Source organism: Trachurus japonicus, chromosome 12 (genome assembly GCF_045865225.1).
Source record: "Trachurus japonicus isolate A0001 chromosome 12, Traja_1.0".
Taxonomy (NCBI): domain Eukaryota; kingdom Metazoa; phylum Chordata; class Actinopteri; order Carangiformes; family Carangidae; genus Trachurus; species Trachurus japonicus.
The window spans coordinates 399,541-419,584 of NC_140918.1; the positions used below are offsets into that span (position 1 = coordinate 399,541).

Here is a 20,044-nt window from a genome sequence, read left to right on the forward strand (position 1 = left end):
AAAAGACGAACTAGAGAGGGAAAGAGGGAGAACAAGAGGGAGGAGGGAGGGGGGGCGGTAGAGAGAGAACCAAGTTACCTACTTGTACTGTAGCAGCGACATGGAGGCAGCAGCATGGAGGAAGGAAGCGATGGTGGTCGGACTATCCGACGGGGGGGTTGAACACTGTACAATCAGCGCGATATAGCGCATTTATTGTTTACGAGCGGCAAAGCGCAACCTGTCCATGCGCCCGTGTCTCTGTGTACGTGCGCGCGCGCGCATGTGCGTGTGTGTGCGACCGCACGCGAGAGAGACGGCAGGTGGACTGACTGGCAGAGATGAGAGGTGGTGAAACGCTGTTTAAAAATTATTATTAGGGCCCGAGCGGCGACTGCAAGTCGCCTGGCGAAAGCCCTATTGTAATTCGTTCATGCCCCAACGTGCAAGTGACCCCAAAGTGCAAGTGACCCCAAAGTAATCAAGTAGTGAAGTAATCATGTGGTATGGAAGACCCAGGGGGAAAAATGCTATATTGAAATTGTAATGTTTATTATTAGGGCCCGAGCGGCGACTGCAAGTCGCCCAGCGAAAGCCCTATTGTAATTGCTATGTTTATTATTATTATATTCTCCCTAAAATCGCATTTTTGGGGGCCTCAACATGCCCCAAAACGCGTGAATTTTGGCATGCACATCAGGCCTCACGAAAAATTTGATATTTTAAAGTCGTTGGAAATGGGCGTGGCCAAATGGCTGAATAGCGCCCCCTACAAACACGTGTCAATGGCATCGCCATCGTCTTACTTTGTCATACACACACAAAATTCGGTACACATATGTATTATACCCAGATATACAAAAAATCCTCTTGACCTCATGACCTCAACACAACAGGAAGTCGGCCATTTTGGTTTTGATTTTTCCCGCCTAAAATTAACTCCTCCCAGAGCGTTCGCCCGATCAAGTTCAAATTAGGTACACCATATCTCCAGACCTAGCTGAGCTTATCTTGTGCTCCGTGAGTCCGTAGGTCAAAGGGCGTGGCTGCCAGCGCTCAATTCACTTTGGCGTGCTCGCCATGTACATACGAGTGGCTCTCACGCCCACATACTTCATCCAATCAACTTCAAACTTGCTGGACATGATGTTGGCTCCGCCCTGAACGTCCCGATATATTAACTTCCCACGTAACTCATAGCGCCCCCCGGTGGTAACAGGAAGTGGACTAAAATTTGGAAAATGTACATACTTTATCCCATCAACTTCATTCCACTTCTAAAACATGCAGAACCAGTTGGTGAAGCTACATTATGAACACTGTGAAGCTACGAGTAATGGCGTCCGTGTGGCGACGCCGCGACCATTCCTCGCCATGACAATACGTTTGGCTTCATGATGGCTTTAATGAACTCGTATCAACATGAAAATTGGTACACAGGTCCAGGGTCATGACCTCAACGTCTCCATATGCTCATAGGCGATCTCACTCATGTTGCCCCCTAGTGGAAACAGGAAGTGGCATATTTTACATCAACATTGTCCGATTTCCACGAAACTTCACATGTGTGATGAGGGACTGACCCTGAACACACCTGCATGCATCCCATTACTGCCCCCTAGTGGATGAACCATTAACTGCTCATAACTCCCTCATGCTTTGTCCGATTCACTCCAAACTTCACATGAGTGATGAGGGGCCGCCCCTGAACGCACCCGCCCACAACTGCTTAGCGCCACCTGGTGGATGAACAAATCATTGCAGCCCCGACATGCCTCAGGCCCCGCGGTCGCATGGGTGAGCGAGGGCCCGTCATCGCCGCTTGCGGCTTTAATTATTAGGCCCGAGCGGCGAGTAGCACTCGCCCGCGGAGGGCCTATTGAAATCGCGCTGTTTATTATTAGGGCCCGAGCGGCGACTGCAAGTCGCCCAGCGAAAGCCCTATTGAAATTGTAATGTTTATTAGGGCCCGAGCGGCGACTGCAAGTCGCCCAGCGAAAGCCCTATTGTAATTGCTATGTTTATTATTATTATTATATTCTCCCTAAAATCGCATTTTTGGGGGCCTCAACATGCCCCAAAACGCGTGAATTTTGGCATGCACATCAGGCCTCGCGAAAAATTTGATATTTTAAAGTCGTTGGAAATGGGCGTGGCCAAATGGCTGAATAGCGCCCCCTACAAACACGTGTCAATGGCATCGCCATCGTCTTACTTTGTCATACACACACAAAATTCGGTACACATATGTATTATACCCAGATATACAAAAAATCCTCTTGACCTCATGACCTCAACACAACAGGAAGTCGGCCATTTTGGTTTTGATTTTTCCCGCCTAAAATTAACTCCTCCCAGAGCGTTCGCCCGATCAAGTTGAAATTAGGTACACCACATCTCCAGACCTAGCTGAGCTTATCTTGTGCTCCGTGAGTCCGTAGGTCAAAGGGCGAGGCTACCAGCGCTCAATTCACTTTGGCGTGCTCGCCATGTCCATACGAGTGGCTCTCACGCCCACATACTTCATCCAATCAACTTCAAACTTGCTGGACATGACGATGGCTCCGCCCTGAACGTCCCGATATATTAACTTCCCACGTAACTCATAGCGCCCCCCGGTGGTAACAGGAAGTGGACTAAAATTTGGAAAATGTACATACTTTGCCCCATCAACTTCATTCCACTTCTAAAACATGCAGAACCAGTTGGTGAAGCTACATTATGAACGCTGTGAAGCTACGAGTAATGGCGTCCCTGTGGGGGCGTGGCTAACATTCCTCGCCATGACAATACGTTTGCCCTTTTGATGGCTTTAATGAACTCGTATCAACATGAAAATTGGTACACAGGTCCAGGGTCACGACCTCAACGTCTCCATATGCTCGTAGGCGATCTCACTCATGTTGCCCCCTAGTGGAAACAGGAAGTGGCATATTTTACATCAACATTATCCGATTTCCACGAAACTTCACATGTGTGATGAGGGACTGACCCTGAACACACCTGCACGCATCCCATTACTGCCCCCTGGTGGACGAACCTTTAACTGCTCATAACTCCCTCATGCTTTGTCCGATTCACTCCAAACTTCACATGTGTGATGAGGGACTGACCCTGAACACACCTGCACGCATCCCATTACTGCCCCCTAGTGGACGAACCATTAACTGCTCATAACTCCCTCATGCTTTGTCCGATTCACTCCAAACTTCACATGAGTGATGAGGGGCCGCCCCTGAACGCACCACACCACATGCGGTGACTGCCCCCTGGTGGATGAACCATTAACTGCTCATAACTCCTTCATGCTTTGTCCGATTCACTCCAAACTTCACATGAGTGATGAGGGGCCGCCCCTGAACGCACCCACCCACAACTGCTTAGCGCCACCTGGTGGATGAACGAAACATTGCAGCCCAGGCATGCCTCAGGCCCCGCGGTCGCATGGGCGAGCGAGGGCCCGTCATCGCCGCTTGCGGCTTTAATTATTCTTATTATTATTCACGCGACTCTTCATGCCCCAATTTCGCCCCTTTCCCCAACTGGAAAAGTTGTCTAACTTTGCATGTCCCTCCGGCCTCATCCGAAATTCGATATTTTTGGGTCGTCGCACATGGTCGACGCAAAATGGCGAAATAGCGCCCCCTACAAACTCTCAAAATCCCCATAGGGAATTTGACTGACTTTGTCCGATGTTGATAAAATTTGGTACACATATGTATTATACCCAGATATGCAAAAAAGCCTCTTGACCTCATGACCTCAACCCAACAGGAAGTCGGCCATTTTGGTGTAGATTTTTCCCGCCTAAAATTAACTCCTCCCAGAGTGTTCGCCCGATCAAGTTCAAATTAGGTATACCACACCTCCAGACCTAGCTGAGCTTATCTTGTGCTCCGTGAGTCCGTAGGTCAAAGGGCGTGGCTGCCAGCGCTCAATTCACTTTGGCGTTCTCGCCATGTCCATACGTGTGGCTCTCACGCCCACATACTTCATCCAATCAACTTCAAACTTGCTGGACATGACGATGGCTCCGCCCTGAACGTGCCGATATATTAACTTCCCACGTAACTCATAGCGCCCCCCGGTGGTAACAGGAAGTGTACTAAAATTTGGAAAATGTACATACTTTGCCCCATCAACTTCATTCCACTTCTACAACATGCAGAACCAGTTGGTGAAGTTACATTATGAACGCTGTGAAGCTACGAGTAATGGCGTCCCTGTGGGGGCGTGGCTAACATTCCTCGCTATGACAATACGTTTGCCCTTTGGATGGCTTTATTGAACTCCTATCAACATGAAAATTGGTACACAGGTCCAGGGTCACGACCTCAACGTTTCTATGTACTCATAGGCGATCTCAGTAATTTGCCCCCTAGTGGAAACAGGAAGTGCCATTTTTTGCATCAACATTGTCCGATTTCCACGAAACTTCACATGTGTGATGAGGGGCTGACCCTGAACACACCTGCACGCATCCCATTACTGCCCCCTAGTGGACAAACTTTTAACTGCTCATAACTCCCTCATGCTTTGTCCGATTTCCACGAAACTTCACATGTGTGATGAGGGACTGACCCTGAACGCACCTGCACGCATACCATTACTGCCCCCTAGTGGACGAACCTTTAACTGCTCATAACTCCCTCATGCTTTGTCCGATTCACTCCAAACTTCACATGAGTGATGAGGGGCGGCCCCTGAACGCACCAGACCACATACGGTGACTGCCCCCTGGTGGATGAACGAAACATTGCATTTTTGGCCTCCTTCCAGGTTTTTTCTCCATTTCTGCTCCGCGCCACGGCCCCGGCGTGCCTCAGGCCCCGCGGTGGCATGGGCGAGCGAGGGCCCGCCATCGCCGCTTGCGGCTTTAATTATTATTATTCTTTATTATTCTTGCGCTCTTAAAATGCCATTTTGACCCCTTTCCCAAAGGCGAAAATGCGTGTACTTTTGCATGGGCGTCCGGCCGGATCCGAAATTCGATATTTTTGAGTTGTCGCACACGGTCGACGCAAAATGGCGGAATAGCGCCCCCTACAAAGTCCAAAAATGCCCATAGGGAATTTTGCTAACTTTGTCCTACACTCACAAAATTTGGTACACATATGTATTATACCCAGATATGCAAAAAAGCCTCTTGACCTCATGACCTCAACCCAACAGGAAGTCGGCCATTTTGGTTTTGATTTTTCCCGCCTAAACTGAACTCCTCCCACAGCGTTCGCCCGATCAAGTTGAAATTAGGTACGCAACATCGTCATACCTAGCTGAGCTTATCTTGTGCTCCGCAGGTCTGTAGCTCAAAGGGCTTGGCCTCTGGCGTGCCCCCAAGTTTGGCGACTGTTTCGGTGCTCGCCATGTAAATACGAACGGCTCTCATGCCCACATAGTTGATCGTAGACGCTTCAAACTTGGTGCAAAAATCTATGGCGAGACCCTGAACGATCCGACATATTATTTGCCTACGTCGCTCATAGCGCCCCCCGGTGGTAACAGGAAGTGAACTAAAATTCATTAAAAATACATAGTTGACCCCATCAACTTCATTCCACTTCTAAAACATGCAGAACCAGTTGGTGAAGCTACATTATGAACACTGTGAAGCTACGAGTAATGGCGTCCCTGTGGGGGCGTGGCTACCATCAATTACTCGCCATGAAAATACGTTTGGCTTTTTGATGGCTTTAATGAACTCGTATCATCATGAAATTTGATAGACAGGTCCAGGGTGGAGACCTCTTCCATCTGATAGGGGTGTCGCTCATGTGGCCCCCTAGTGGAAACCGGAAGTGCCATTTTTTGCATCAACATTGTCCGATTTCCACGAAACTTCACATGTGTGATGAGGGGCTGACCCTGAACACACCTGCACGCATCCCATTACTGCCCCCTAGTGGACGGACCTTTAACTGCTCATAACTCCCTCATGCTTTGTCCGATTTCCACGAAACTTCACATGTGTGATGAGGGGCTGACCCTGAACACACCTGCACGCATCCCATTACTGCCCCCTAGTGGACAAACCTTTAACTGCTCATAACTCCCTCATGCTTTGTCCGATTTCCACGAAACTTCACATGTGTGATGAGGGACTGACCCTGAACACACCTGCACGCATCTCATTACTGCCCCCTAGTGGACGAACCTTTAACTGCTCATAACTCCCTCATGCTTTGTCCGATTCACTCCAAACTTCACACGAGTGATGAGGGGCGGCCCCTGAACGCACCACACCACATGCGGTGACTGCCCCCTGGTGGATGAACGAAACATTGCGTTTTTGGCCTCCTTCCAGGTTTTTTCTCCATTTCTGCTCCGCGCCACGGCCCCGGCGTGCCTCAGGCCCCGCGGTGGCATGGGCGAGCGAGGGCCCGCCATCGCCGCTTGCGGCTTTAATTATTATTATTCTTCTCCGCCTTCAAACCCCAATTTCGCCCCTTTCCCCAACTCAAAAATGCGTGAACTTTTTGCCGGACGTCCGGCTTCTTCCGAAATTCGATATTTTGTGCTGCTCGCGCATGTCCGACACGAAATGGCGAAATAGCGCCCCCTACAAAGTTCAAAAAAGCCCATAGGGAAATTGGGTCACTTTGGCCTAGACGGACGAAATTCGGTACACATATGTACCATACCCAGATATACAAAAAAGCCTCTTAATGTCATGGTGAAATGTCAACAGGAAGTCGGCCATTTTGAATTGGTCGTTTTTGGCGCCAAATTAACTCGTCCAAAACGATTTGCCCGACACGCTCCAAATTTGATAGACAACATCTTCTGACCTAGCTGAGTAAAGATTGTGCTCCGTAGCTCGATTCGTCAAAGGGCGTGGCTTCTGGTGGGCGCCAAAGTTGGGCTCGAACGCCATCCAAATTCGGTTGGCTGTCACGCCCACATACTTTATCCTATCAACTTCAAACTTGAATTGCAATTACGGCAGTGAGTCCCTGATTCGCCCGATATATCAATATCCCACTTTGCTCAATGCGCCCCCCGGTGGTAACAGGAAGTGACTTTTTTTACATAAACAAGTTAACTCCGCCCACAGATTTTGTCCGATCAACTTCAAATTGGCTACAGACCAGCGAGATACCATGCTGATTAAAAGTTGTGCTCCGCAAGTCTCTAGGTCAAAGGGCGTGGATTCTGCGGCCTTGTCAAGTTTGGCGCCTTTTTGTTTGCTCGCCATTTCACCTTCGAGCGGATGCTCCGCCCACATACTTAATCCTATCAACTTCAATGTTGCTGTGAATGACGATGGCTCCGCCCTGAACGTTTTGATGTATAAACTTCCCATGTACACCCCCTGGTGGTAACAGAAAGTGACCTGCTTTATTGTTGCATTCACTTACATGAGCAGATTCAATTCTAATTTACCATGGGTGATGCCAGTCAGCCACTGAACAAACCTAATACAAATACGCCCCCGGTGGTCAGAGTGACCTGGTTTACACTTACATTGTCCGATTTTCTTCAAATTTAACACATGTGATCCTGGTCAGCCCCTGATCACACCTACCCGCATCTGGATTGATACAAATGCGCCCCCCGGTGGTAACAGGAAGTGACCTGCTTTACACTTACAATGTCCAATCGACCTCCAATTTTACAGATTTCATCCCGGTCAGCCCCTGATCACACCTACCCACATCTGGCTTCATACAAATGCGCCCCCCGGTGGTAACAGGAAGTGACCTGCTTTACACTTACATTGTCAAATCGACTTCAAATGTTACACGTGTGATGACACTCCGCCCCTGAACACACCCAACCACATCTGGATTCATACAAATGCGCCCCCTGTTGGTAACAGGAAGTGACCTGTTTTACATTTACATTGTCCGATTCACATCAAACTTCAGGTGCTTGATCCCGGTCAGCTCCTGAACGCCGCTACCCGCTTCTGGCTTCGTAGCGCCACCTAGTGGACGAACCGCACGTTGCGTTTTTCCGCTCCCGCAGCGCTTTTTCGCCATTCTCGCTTCGCGCCACGGCCCCCGCACGCCTCAGGCCCCCGCGGTCGCATGGGTCGAGCGAGGGCCGATCATCGCCGCTTGCGGCTTTAATTAGGGCCCGAGCGGCGACTGCAAGTCGCCCAGCGAAAGCCCTATTGAAATCGCGCTGTTTATTATTATTATTATTCTTACGCAACTTCTGGCCCCAATTTCGCCCCTTTCCCAAATGCGAAAATGCGTCTACTTTTGCACGGACGTCCGGCCTTCTCCGAAATTCGATATTTTGGTGGTGCCGCACATGGACGGCGCAAAATGACCGAATAGCGCCCCCTACAAACACGTGTCAATGGCATCGCCATTCGTCTTACTTTGTCGTACACACACAAAATTTGGTACACATATGTATTATACCCAGATATACAAAAAATCCTCTTGACCTCATGACCTCAACCCAACAGGAAGTCGGCCATTTTGGTTTTTATTTTTCCCGCCTAAACGTAACTCCTCCCACAGAATTTGCCCGATCAAGTTCAAATTAGGTATACCACATCTCCAGACCTAGCTGAGCTTATCTTGTGCTCCGTGAGTCCGTAGGTCAAAGGGCGTGGCTACCTGTGCTCAACAGACTTTGGCGTTCTCGCCATGTCCATACGAGTGGCTCTCACGCCCACATACTTCATCCAATCAACTTCAAACTTGCTGGACATGATGATGGCTCCGCCCTGAACGTCCCGATATATTAACTTCCCACGTAACTCATAGCGCCCCCCGGTGGTAACAGGAAGTGTACTAAAATTTGGAAAATGTACATACTTTGCCCCATCAACTTCATTCCACTTCTAAAACATGCAGAACCAGTTGGTGAAGCTCCATCATGAACGCTGTGAAGCTACGAGTAATGGCGTCCGTGTGGCGACGCGGCGACCATTCCTCGCCATGACAATACGTTTGCCCTTTGGATGGCTTTATTGAACTCGTATCAACATGAAAATTGGTACACAGGTCCAGGGTCACGACCTCAACGTCTCCATATGCTCATAGGCGATCTCACTCATTCGCCCCCTAGTGGAAACAGGAAGTGCCATATTTTACATCAACATTGTCCGATTTCCACAAAACTTCACATGTGTGATGAGGGACTGACTCTGAACACAGCTGCACGCATCCCATTACTGCCCCCTGGTGGACGAACCTTTAACTGCTCATAACTCCCTCATGCTTTGTCCGATTCACTCCAAACTTCACAGGAGTGATGAGGGGCCGCCCCTGAACGCACCAGACCACATGCGGTGACTGCCCCCTGGTGGATGAACGAAACATTGCGTTTTTTGCCTCCTTCCAGGTTTTTTCTCCATTTCTGCTCCGCGCCACAGCCCCGGCGTGCCTCAGGCCCCGCGGTGGCATGGGCGAGCGAGGGCCCGCCATCGCCGCTTGCGGCTTTAATTAGGGCCCGAGCGGCGACTGCAAGTCGCCCAGCGAAAGCCCTATTGTAATTCGTTCATGCCCCAACGTGCACGTGACCCCAATGTGCAAGTGACCCCAAAGTAATCAAGTAGTGAAGTAATCATGTGGTATGGAAGACCCAGGGGGAAAAATGCTATATTGAAATTGTAATGTTTATTATTCTTATTATTATTATTATTCACGCGACTTTTCATGCCCCAATTTCGCCCCTTTCCCAAACTGGAAAAGTTGTCTAACTTTGCATGTCCCTCCGGCCTCATCCGAAATTCGATATTTTTGGGTCGTCGCACATGGTCGACGCAAAATGGCGAAATAGCGCCCCCTACAAACTTTAAATTTGCCCTCGCCTATTGGGTTACTTTGTCGTAGGCAGACGAAATTTGGTACACACATTCATCATCCCCAGACGCACAAAAAAGTCTCTTAACGTCATGGTAAAATCTCAACAGGAAGTCGGCCATTTTGATTTTAATTTTCAATTTTTGCCATTTTTTGGCCATTTTTGGACATTTCCACTACTTACGTTTGATCTAACTCGTCCTAGGGATTTCACTCGATCGACTTCAAATTTGTTTTCCAGCATCAAAACCCCATGATGACCTTATCTTGTGCTCCGCAGGTGTGTAGGTCATAGGGCGTGGCTGCTATGGCTCAATTCACATTGGCGACTGTTTCGGTGCTCGCCATGTAAATACGAATGGCTCTCACGCCCACATACTTTATCGTAGCTACTTCAAATTTGCTGGACATGATGATGGCTCCACCCTGAACGTCCCGATATATTAATTTCCTACGTCACTCATAGCGCCCCCCGGTGGTAACAGGAAGTGACCAGTTTTTACATTACGTGTACTAATTCCACATAGTTGACCCCATCAACTTCATTCCACTTCTAAAACGTGCAGAACCAGTTGGTGAAGCTACATTATGAACGCTGTGCAGCTACGAGTAATGGCGTCCCTGTGGGGGCGTGGCTAACATTCCTCGCTAAGACAATACGTTTGCCCTTTGGATGGCTTTATTGAACTCCTATCAACATGAAAATTGGTACACAGGTCCAGGGTCACGACCTCAACGTTTCTATGTACTCATAGGCAATCTCACTCATTCGCCCCCTAGTGGAAACAGGAAGTGCCATATTTTACATCAACATTGTCCGATTTCCACGAAACTTCACATGTGTGATGAGGGACTGACTCTGAACACGGCTGCACGCATCCCATTACTGCCCCCTGGTGGACGAACCTTTAACTGCTCATAACTCCCTCATGCTTTGTCCGATTCACTCCAAACTTCACATGAGTGATGAGGGGCCGCCCCTGAACGCACCACACCACATGCGGTGACTGCCCCCTGGTGGATGAACGAAACATTGCAATTTTGGCCTCCTTCCAGGTTTTTTCTCCATTTCTGCTCCGCGCCACAGCCCCGGCGTGCCTCAGGCCCCGCGGTGGCATGGGCGAGCGAGGGCCCGCCATCGCCGCTTGCGGCTTTAATTAGGGCCCGAGCCTGTGTCAACGACCCAGGGAGGTCCCTATTGTAATTCGACATCCACACCGATCACCGACAAGCAACAAGTAACCAAGCAAGTAATCAAGTACTCAAGTGACCTGGCAGGGAAAAAACGCTATCTTGAAATGCAAATGTTTATTATTATTATTATTATTATTATTTTTTTCGAAGGCCATTTCGACCCCTTTCCCAAGCCGAGAAACGGACGAAATTTTGCACGCACGTGGGGCCTGTGGCAACTTAGCGTTGAGTGGTGGTCTCGCATGTGGGCGTGGCCAAATGGCAAAATAGCGCCCCCTACAAACTTGTCAAAAACCCATAGGGAAAAAAATGACGTTAATAAAAGCGGACAAAAGTCGGCACACATATTTATCAATGCAAGATGAACAAAAAATCCTTTTCTGGCGAAGCCCGAAACCCAACAGGAAGTCGGCCATTTTGCTTCAAAGTTTGTAAACGCAAAACGAACTCCTCCGAGGGGTTACGCCCGATCGGCTCCAAATTGAGTCCAGAACATCGCCAGACCTAGCTGAGCTTATCTTGTGCTCCGCAGGTCTGTAGCTCAAAGCGCTTGGCCTCTGGCGTGCCCCGAAGTTTGGCGACTGTTTCGGTGCTCGCCGTGTAAATACGAACGGCTCTCATGCCCTCATACTTGATCGTAGACGCTTCAAACTTGGTGCAAAAATCTATGGAGAGACCCTGAACGATCCGACATATTATTTGCGTACGTCGCTCATAGCGCCCCCCGGTGGTAACAGGAAACGTACAAAAATTCGTTAAAAATACGTAGTTGACCAAATCGACTTCGTTACACTTCTAGTACATGCAGACCCGGATGGCGAAGCTACATCATGACCGCTTTGACCCTACGAGCAACGGCGTCCGTGTGCCGCCGCGGCGAAAGTGTATCATCCCAATTTAAATTTCGTTTGCCTTTCACGCGCACATACTTCGTCGTAGCCACTTGAAATTCAAAGGACATGACGTTGGCTCCTCCCTGAACGTTTTGATGTATCGACTTCCTGCCTGGCTCATAGCGCCCCCCGGTGGTAACAGGAAGTACGCAAAAATTCATTAAAAATCCATACTTCACCCGATCAACTTCATTCCACTTCTAATACATGCAGAACCAGTTGCTGAAGCTACATTATGAACGCTGTGAAGATACGACGAACGGCGTCCGTGTGCCGCCGCGGCGACTGACGATTTTTTATCGTACAATTACGTTTGCCTTTTTCGTGGCTTTAACGAAGTCGTGTCCTCACGAAATTTCATCCACGGGTCAAGAATGGCGAGCTCTTTCAGCGGATAGAGTCGTTTCCCATGGGCGTGGCTAAATGCCTCAATAGCGCCCCCTAGAAGTTTTTCCGAAATTCTCCATAGACAAATTTCGCTTACTTTGTCGTACACATACGAAACTCGACACACACCTGTATCATACCCAAACATACCAAAAATTGAATTGGAGCCACGCCCTAAACCCAACAGGAAGTCGGCCATTTTGGTTAGCATTTCTTTGACGCAAAACGAACTCCTCCGAGGGAGTTCGCCCGATTCACTTCAAATTGGGCACGGAACATCTCCAGACTGAGCTGATTACGGCTTGTGCTCCGCAGGTGTGTAGGTCAAAGGGCGTGGCTGCTAGGGCACGGCCAAGTTCCCGAATTCAGCTAAAAAGGTTTAAATGCTATCGCGCCCACAGATTTGATCGCAGCAGCTTCAAACTTGGTACACATGATGATGGCGTGACCCTGAACGATCCGACATATTATTTTCCTACATCACTCATAGCGCCCCCCGGTGGTAACAGGAAGTGCGCTAAAATTAATTAAAAATACATAGTTGCCCCCATCAACTTCATTCCACTTCTAAAACATGCCGAACAAGTTGGTGAAGGTATTTCGTGAACGCTATGACGCTACGGCTAATGGCCCCCTTGTGGCGGCGACAGGAATAGCGCTCCATCGTGAACTGCCACCTCCCACGGATTTTGCCCGATTGACTTCATATTCGCTACAGATCATCAGGAGACCGAGCTGGTCAAACACTATTAAAAGCTTTTCTCTACGTGAAACGGCGTGGCTGCTAGGGGGCGACAAAGTTGGTCAACTGCTCGTTTAGTCGCCATGCTATTACGTTTGCCTTCCACGCCCACATACTTGGTCGTAGTCACTTCAAAATTTCAGTACATGATCAGGGGCCCGCCCTCTACGCCTCCGTTTGATCGTACGCTAGCTCGCTCAATACGCCCCCTTGTGGACACAGGAAATGTCGCGTTTTGCATTGACATTGTCCGATCGGCTCGAAACTTCACATGTGTGATGAGGGCACGACCCCGTACGCAACGGCCCACATCCCGTTACCGCCCCCTGGTGGACGAACCGTAAACCTGCCGTAACTCCATCGTACGTTGTCCGTTTTGCTCGAAACGTCGCGTGTTCCACGAGGGGACCGCCCTCGACGCAGCCGCCCACGTCCGGTTGCGCGCGGGGGTTTTCGAAGAGCGGCCCGGGGGTAGCGGGGACGCCGAGTGGCGTGGAGCGAGGGCCCGTCATAGCCGCTTGCGGCTTTAATTAGGGCCCGAGCGGCGACTGCAAGTCGCCCAGCGAAAGCCCTATTGTAATTGCTTTGTTTATTATTATTATTATTATATTCTCCCTAAAATCGCATTTTTGGGGGCTTCAACATGCCCCAAAACGCGTAAATTTTGGCATGCACATCAGGACTCGCGAAAAATTTGATATTTTAAAGTCGTTGGGAATGGGCGTGGTCAAATGGCTGAATAGCGCCCCCTAGAAAATTTCAAAACATCAGCCCCTCCTTTGCGTTTCACCTACATGCATGAAATTTGGTGGGCTTATAGAACATGGCAAGACACACAAAAAAGCCTCTTAATGACATGGTGAAATCACAACAGGAAGTCGGCCATTTTGATTTGAACTTTTGACCTGTTTGATCTAACTTCTCCTACAGATTTTGTCCGATTGACTTCAAATTGGCTAGAGACCACCGAGATGCCACTCTGATCAAAAGTTGTGCTCCGCAGGTCTCTAGGTCAAAGGGCGTGGCTTCTGGGGCCTTGAGGATTTTGGCGACTTTTCGTTTGCTCGCCATTTCACCTTCAAACAGCTCTAACGCCCACATACTTTATCCGATCAACTTCTAACTTGCTGGACATGATGATGGCTCCGCCCTGAACGTCCCCATATATTAATTTCCTACGTCACTCATAGCGCCCCCCGGTGGTAACAGGAAGTGGCCAGGTTTTACCTTAACGTGTACTGATGCCACATAGTTGACCCCATCAACTTCATTCCACTTCTAAAACATGCAGACTAAGGTGGTGAAGCTCCATCATGAACGCTGTGAAGCTACGAGTAATGGCGTCCGTGTGGCGACGCGGCGACCATTCCTCGCCATTAAAATACGTTTGGGTTTATGATGGCTTTAATGAACTCGTATCAACATGAAAATTGGTACACAGGTCCAGGGTCACGACCTCAACGTCTCCATATGCTGGTAGGCGATCTCACTCATGTTGCCCCCTAGTGGAAACAGGAAGTGGCATATTTTACATCAACATTGTCCGATTTCCACGAAACTTCACATGTGTGATGAGGGACTGACTCTGAACACACCTGCACGCATACCATTACTGCCCCCTAGTGGATGAACCATTAACTGCTCATAACTCCCTCATGCTTTGTCCGATTCACTCCAAACTTCACATGTGTGATGAGGGACTGACCCTGAACACACCTGCACGCATACCATTACTGCCCCCTAGTGGACAAACCATTAACTGCTCATAACTCCCTCATGCTTTGTCCGATTCACTCCAAACTTCACATGTGTGATGAGGGGCCGCCCCTGAACGCACCCCCCTACAACTGCTTAGCGCCACCTGGTGGATGAACAAAACATTGCAGCCCCGACATGCCTCAGGCCCCGCGGTCGCATGGGTGAGCGAGGGCCCGTCATCGCCGCTTGCGGCTTTAATTAGGGCCCGAGCGGCGACTGCAAGTCGCCCAGCGAAAGCCCTATTGTAATTGCTATGTTTATTATTATTATATTCTCCCTAAAATCGCATTTTTGGGGGCCTCAACATGCCCCAAAACGCGTGAATTTTGGCATGCACATCAGGCCTCGCGAAAAATTCGATATTTTAAAGTCGTTGGAAATGGGCGTGGCCAAATGGCTGAATAGCGCCCCCTACAAACACGTGTCAATGGCATCGCCATCGTCTTACTTTGTCATACACACATAAAATTCGGTACACATATGTATTATACCCAGATATACAAAAAATCCTCTTGACCTCATGACCTCAACACAACAGGAAGTCGGCCATTTTGGTTTTGATTTTTCCCGCCTAAAATTAACTCCTCCCAGAGCGTTCGCCCGATCAAGTTCAAATTAGGTATACCACATCTCCAGACCTAGCTGAGCTTATCTTGTGCTCCGTGAGTCCGTAGGTCAAAGGGCGTGGCTGCCAGCGCTCAATTCACTTTGGCGTGCTCGCCATGTCCATACGAGTGGCTCTCACGCCCACATACTTCATCCAATCAACTTCAAACTTGCTGGACATGACGATGGCTCCGCCCTGAACGTCCCGATATATTAACTTCCCACGTAACTCATAGCGCCCCCCGGTGGTAACAGGAAGTGTACTAAAATTTGGAAAATGTACATACTTTGCCCCATCAACTTCATTCCACTTCTACAACATGCAGAACCAGTTGGTGAAGCTACATTATGAAGACTGTGAAGCTACGAGTAATGGCGTCCGTGTGGCAACGCGGCGACCATTCCTCGCCATGACAATACGTTTGCCCTTTGGATGGCTTTATTGAACTCGTATCAACATGAAAATTGGTACACAGGTCCAGGGTCACGACCTCAACGTTTCCATATGCTCATAGGCGATCTCACTCATTTGCCCCCTGGTGGAAACAGGAAGTGGCATATTTTACATCAACATTGTCCGATTTCCACGAAACTTCACATGTGTGATGACGGACTGACCCTGAACACACCTGCACGCATCCCATTACTGCCCCCTAGTGGACGAACCTTTAACTGCTCATAACTCCCTCATGCTTTGTCCGATTCACTCCAAACTTCACATGAGTGATGAGGGGCCGCCCCTGAACGCACCCACCCACAACTGCTTAGCGCCACCTGGTGGATGAACGAAGCATTGCAGCCCCGACATGCCTCAGGCCCCGCGGTGGCATGGGCGAGCGAGGGCCCGTCATCGCCGCTTGCGGCTTTAATTAGGGCCCGAGCGGCGACTGCAAGTCGCCCAGCGAAAGCCCTATTGTAATTGCTCTGTTTATTATTATTCTTTCTTTCTTTCTTTCATTCTTTTTCTCTCAAAAGGATCGCATTTTTGGAGGCTTCAACATGCCCCAAAACGCGTGAAATTTGGCATGCACATCAGGACTGGCGAAAAATTTGATATTTTAAAGTCGTTGGGAATGGGCGTGGTCAAATGGCTGAATAGCGCCCCCTAGAAAATTTCAAAACATCAGCCCCTCCTTTGTGTGTCACCTAGACGCATGAAATTTGGTGGGCTTATAGAACATGGCAAGACGCACCAAAAAGCCTCTTAATGACATGGTGAAATCACAACAGGAAGTCGGCCATTTTGATTTGAACTTTTGACCTGTTTGATCTATCTTCTCCTACAGATTTCTTCCGATTGACTTCAAATTGGCTAGAGACCACCGAGATGCCACTCTGATCAAAAGTTGTGCTCCGCAGGTCTCTAGGTCAAAGGGCGTGGCTTCTGGGGCCTTGAGGATTTTGGCGACTTTTCGTTTGCTCGCCATTTCACCTTCGAACAGCTCTAACGCCCACATACTTTATCCGATCAACTTCAAACTTGCTGGACATGATGACGGCTCCGCCCTGAACGTCCCCATATATTAATTTCCTACGTCACTCATAGCGCCCCCCGGTGGTAACAGGAAGTGGCCAGGTTTTACCTTAACGTGTACTGATGCCACATAGTTGACCCCATCAACTTCATTCCACTTCTAAAACATGCAGACTAAGGTGGTGAAGCTCCATCATGAACGCTGTGAAGCTACGAGTAATGGCGACCGTGTGGCGACGCGGCGTCAATTCCTCGCCATTAAAATACGTTTGCCTTTTTGATGGCTTTAATGAACTCGTATCAACATGAAAATTGGTACACAGGTCCAGGGTCACGACCTCAACGTCTACATATGCTCATAGGTGATCTCCCTCATGTTGCCCCCTAGTGGAAACAGGAAGTGGCATATTTTACATCAACATTGTCCGATTTCCACGAAACTTCACATGTGTGATGAGGGACTGACCCTGAACGCACCTGCACACATCCCATTACTGCCCCCTGCTGGATGAACCATTAACTGCTCATAACTCCGTCATACTTTGTCCGATTCACTCCAAACTTCACATGTGTGATGAGGGACTGACCCTGAACGCACCAGACCACAACTGCTTAGCGCCACCTGGTGGATGAACAAAACATTGCAGCCCCGACATGCCTCAGGCCCCGCGGTCGCATGTGTGAGCGAGGGCCCGTCATCGCCGCTTGCGGCTTTAATTATTATTATTATTCTTCCGACATTTCGTGCCTCAATTTCGCCCCTTTCCCAAATGCGAAAATGCGTATACTTTTGCACGGACGTCCGGCCTGATCCGAAATTCGATATTTTTGGGTGGTCGCACATGGTCGACGCGAAATGGCGAAATAGCGCCCCCTACAAACTTTCAAAATCCCCATAGGGAATTTGACTGACTTTGTCCGATGTTGATAAAATTTGGTACACATATGTATTATATCCAGATATGCAAAAAAGCCTCTTGACCTCATGACCTCAACCCAACAGGAAGTCGGCCATTTTGGTGTAGATTTTTCCCGCCAAAAATTAACTTCTCCCAGAGCATTCGCCCGATCACGTTCAAATTAGGTATACCACATCTCCAGACCTAGCTGAGCTTATCTTGTGCTCCGTGAGTCCGTAGGTCAAAGGGCGTGGCTGCCAGCGCTCATCAGAATTTGGCATTCTCGCCATGTCCATACGTGTGGCTCTCACGCCCACATACTTCATCCAATCAACTTCAAACTTGCTGGACATAACGATGGCTCCGCCCTGAACGTCCCGATATATTAACTTCCTACGTAACTCATAGCGCCCCCCGGTGGTAACAGGAAGTGTACTAAAATTTGGAAAATGTACATACTTTGCCCCATCAACTTCATTCCACTTCTACAACATGCAGAACCAGTTGGTGAAGTTACATTATGAACGCTGTGAAGCTACGCGTAATGGCGTCCCTGTGGGGGCGTGGCTAACATTCCTCGCTATGACAATACGTTTGCCCTTTGGATGGCTTTATTGAACTCCTATCAACATGAAAATTGGTACACAGGTCCAGGGTCACGACCTCAACGTTTCTATGTACTCATAGGCGATCTCACTCATTCGCCCCCTAGTGGAAACAGGAAGTACCATATTTTACATCAACATTGTCCGATTTCCACGAAACTTCACATGTGTGATGAGGGACTGACCCTGAACACACCTGCACGCATCCCATTACTGCCCCCTAGTGGACGAACCATTAACTGCTCATAACTCCCTCATGCTTTGTCCGATTTCCACAAAACTTCACATGTGTGATGAGGGGCTGACCCTGAACACACCTGCACGCATCCCATTACTGCCCCCTAGTGGACGAACCTTTAACTGCTCATAACTCCCTCATGCTTTGTCTGATTCACTCCAAACTTCACGCGAGTGATGAGGGGCGGCCCCTGAACGCACCAGACCACATGCGGTGACTGCCCCCTGGTGGATGAACGAAACATTGCATTTTTGGCCTCCTTCCAGGTTTTTCTCCATTTCTGCTCCGCGCCACGGCCCCGGTGTGCCTCAGGCCCCGCGGTGGCATGGGCGAGCGAGGGCCCGCCATCGCCGCTTGCGGCTTTAATTGTTATTATTTTGTGAGAGTCTGTGGCGGCCCAAACGTTGGGAAACACTGCCTCTGGTCACTTCAATATTGATTATTCTGTCTGAACTTTTTTTTGTTTAACAAAATTATCAAATGATGTAGGTTTCATTAACGGCAAAAATTCATTTTTACTTTTTACTTTTACTTTGAAAGTACATTTCAGAGCCTGTACTTTCTTACTTTTACTTAAGTAAAGGAGTTGAATCAGTACTTCTACTTTTCTACTTCTACTTCTACTTTTACACATGTATCTGTACTTCTACTTAAGTAGTAGTAGTAGTAGTAGATATAATATGAGTACTTTTGCCACCTCTGGTGTGTGCGCACGCGCACGTGTGTGTGTGTAAGAAAGAGAGGGAGAGAGAGAGAAAGTTTGTAACCTGCTAGCTGTTAGCTACCGTAGCTCAGGCGTCGGTCTCCCGTCAGGTAAAAGCTGCCGTTTATTCCTCAAATGAAGCTCATGTTGAGCCTCTCCGGTACAGTTATCCATCACTGCAGTTGCATTAGCCGCTAAACTCCTGGACGCTAAAACCGAGGGGCCGTCTGTGTTTACAATTCACGAAAGCAACGTGCCGCTCACACTAGTAGAATGAGGCAGTGTAGCCTCAGCCACATACACACCGTACGGGCAGAAGAGGCAGAGCAGCTCTGTGCCTCTCCTCTGAAATACAACGAGACAGCGAGTGGCTTCTACGGCCGCTCTATAGCCTGTGGTTGATTTTTAAAATGTGAAGTAATCAGCCAAGTAATCTCCGTTTTTATCAAATGTACCGGTAATCTGATTACGGGTTTTTTTTCTGTACTTGTAACAGACTACAGTTACCCTTTTTTATATCCTGATTACGTAACGCCGTTACATGTAGTCCGTTACTCCCCAAGCCTGATATCAACCATAGTGAGTCAGTCACACACCTGTGTGTGCAGTGTGTGAGAGGAGCAGCAGAATGAGAGTCAATGACAACAACAGACTGATGGAGATGATGTTTGCTGCTCACATGCTACTGGATTCACTGGAGATGAGAAACACCAGCTCCAGCCCAGTTGAACCTCTGTTATAGGCAGAGTTCAATCTGACACAAGAGGGAGGGGCTCAGTCTGTCAGGTGATGCCCCTCCCAA

The 20,044-nt window shown here is 48.9% G+C and overlaps 1 protein-coding gene across 23 annotated transcripts in view; it reads right to left on the reverse strand.

Moving 5' to 3' along the window:
- Positions 1–20,044, reverse strand: part of LOC146976732 (NLR family CARD domain-containing protein 3-like) — a 54,928-nt gene that overhangs the window by 6,713 nt on the left and 28,171 nt on the right. The gene's annotated exons all lie outside the window — the stretch shown is intronic.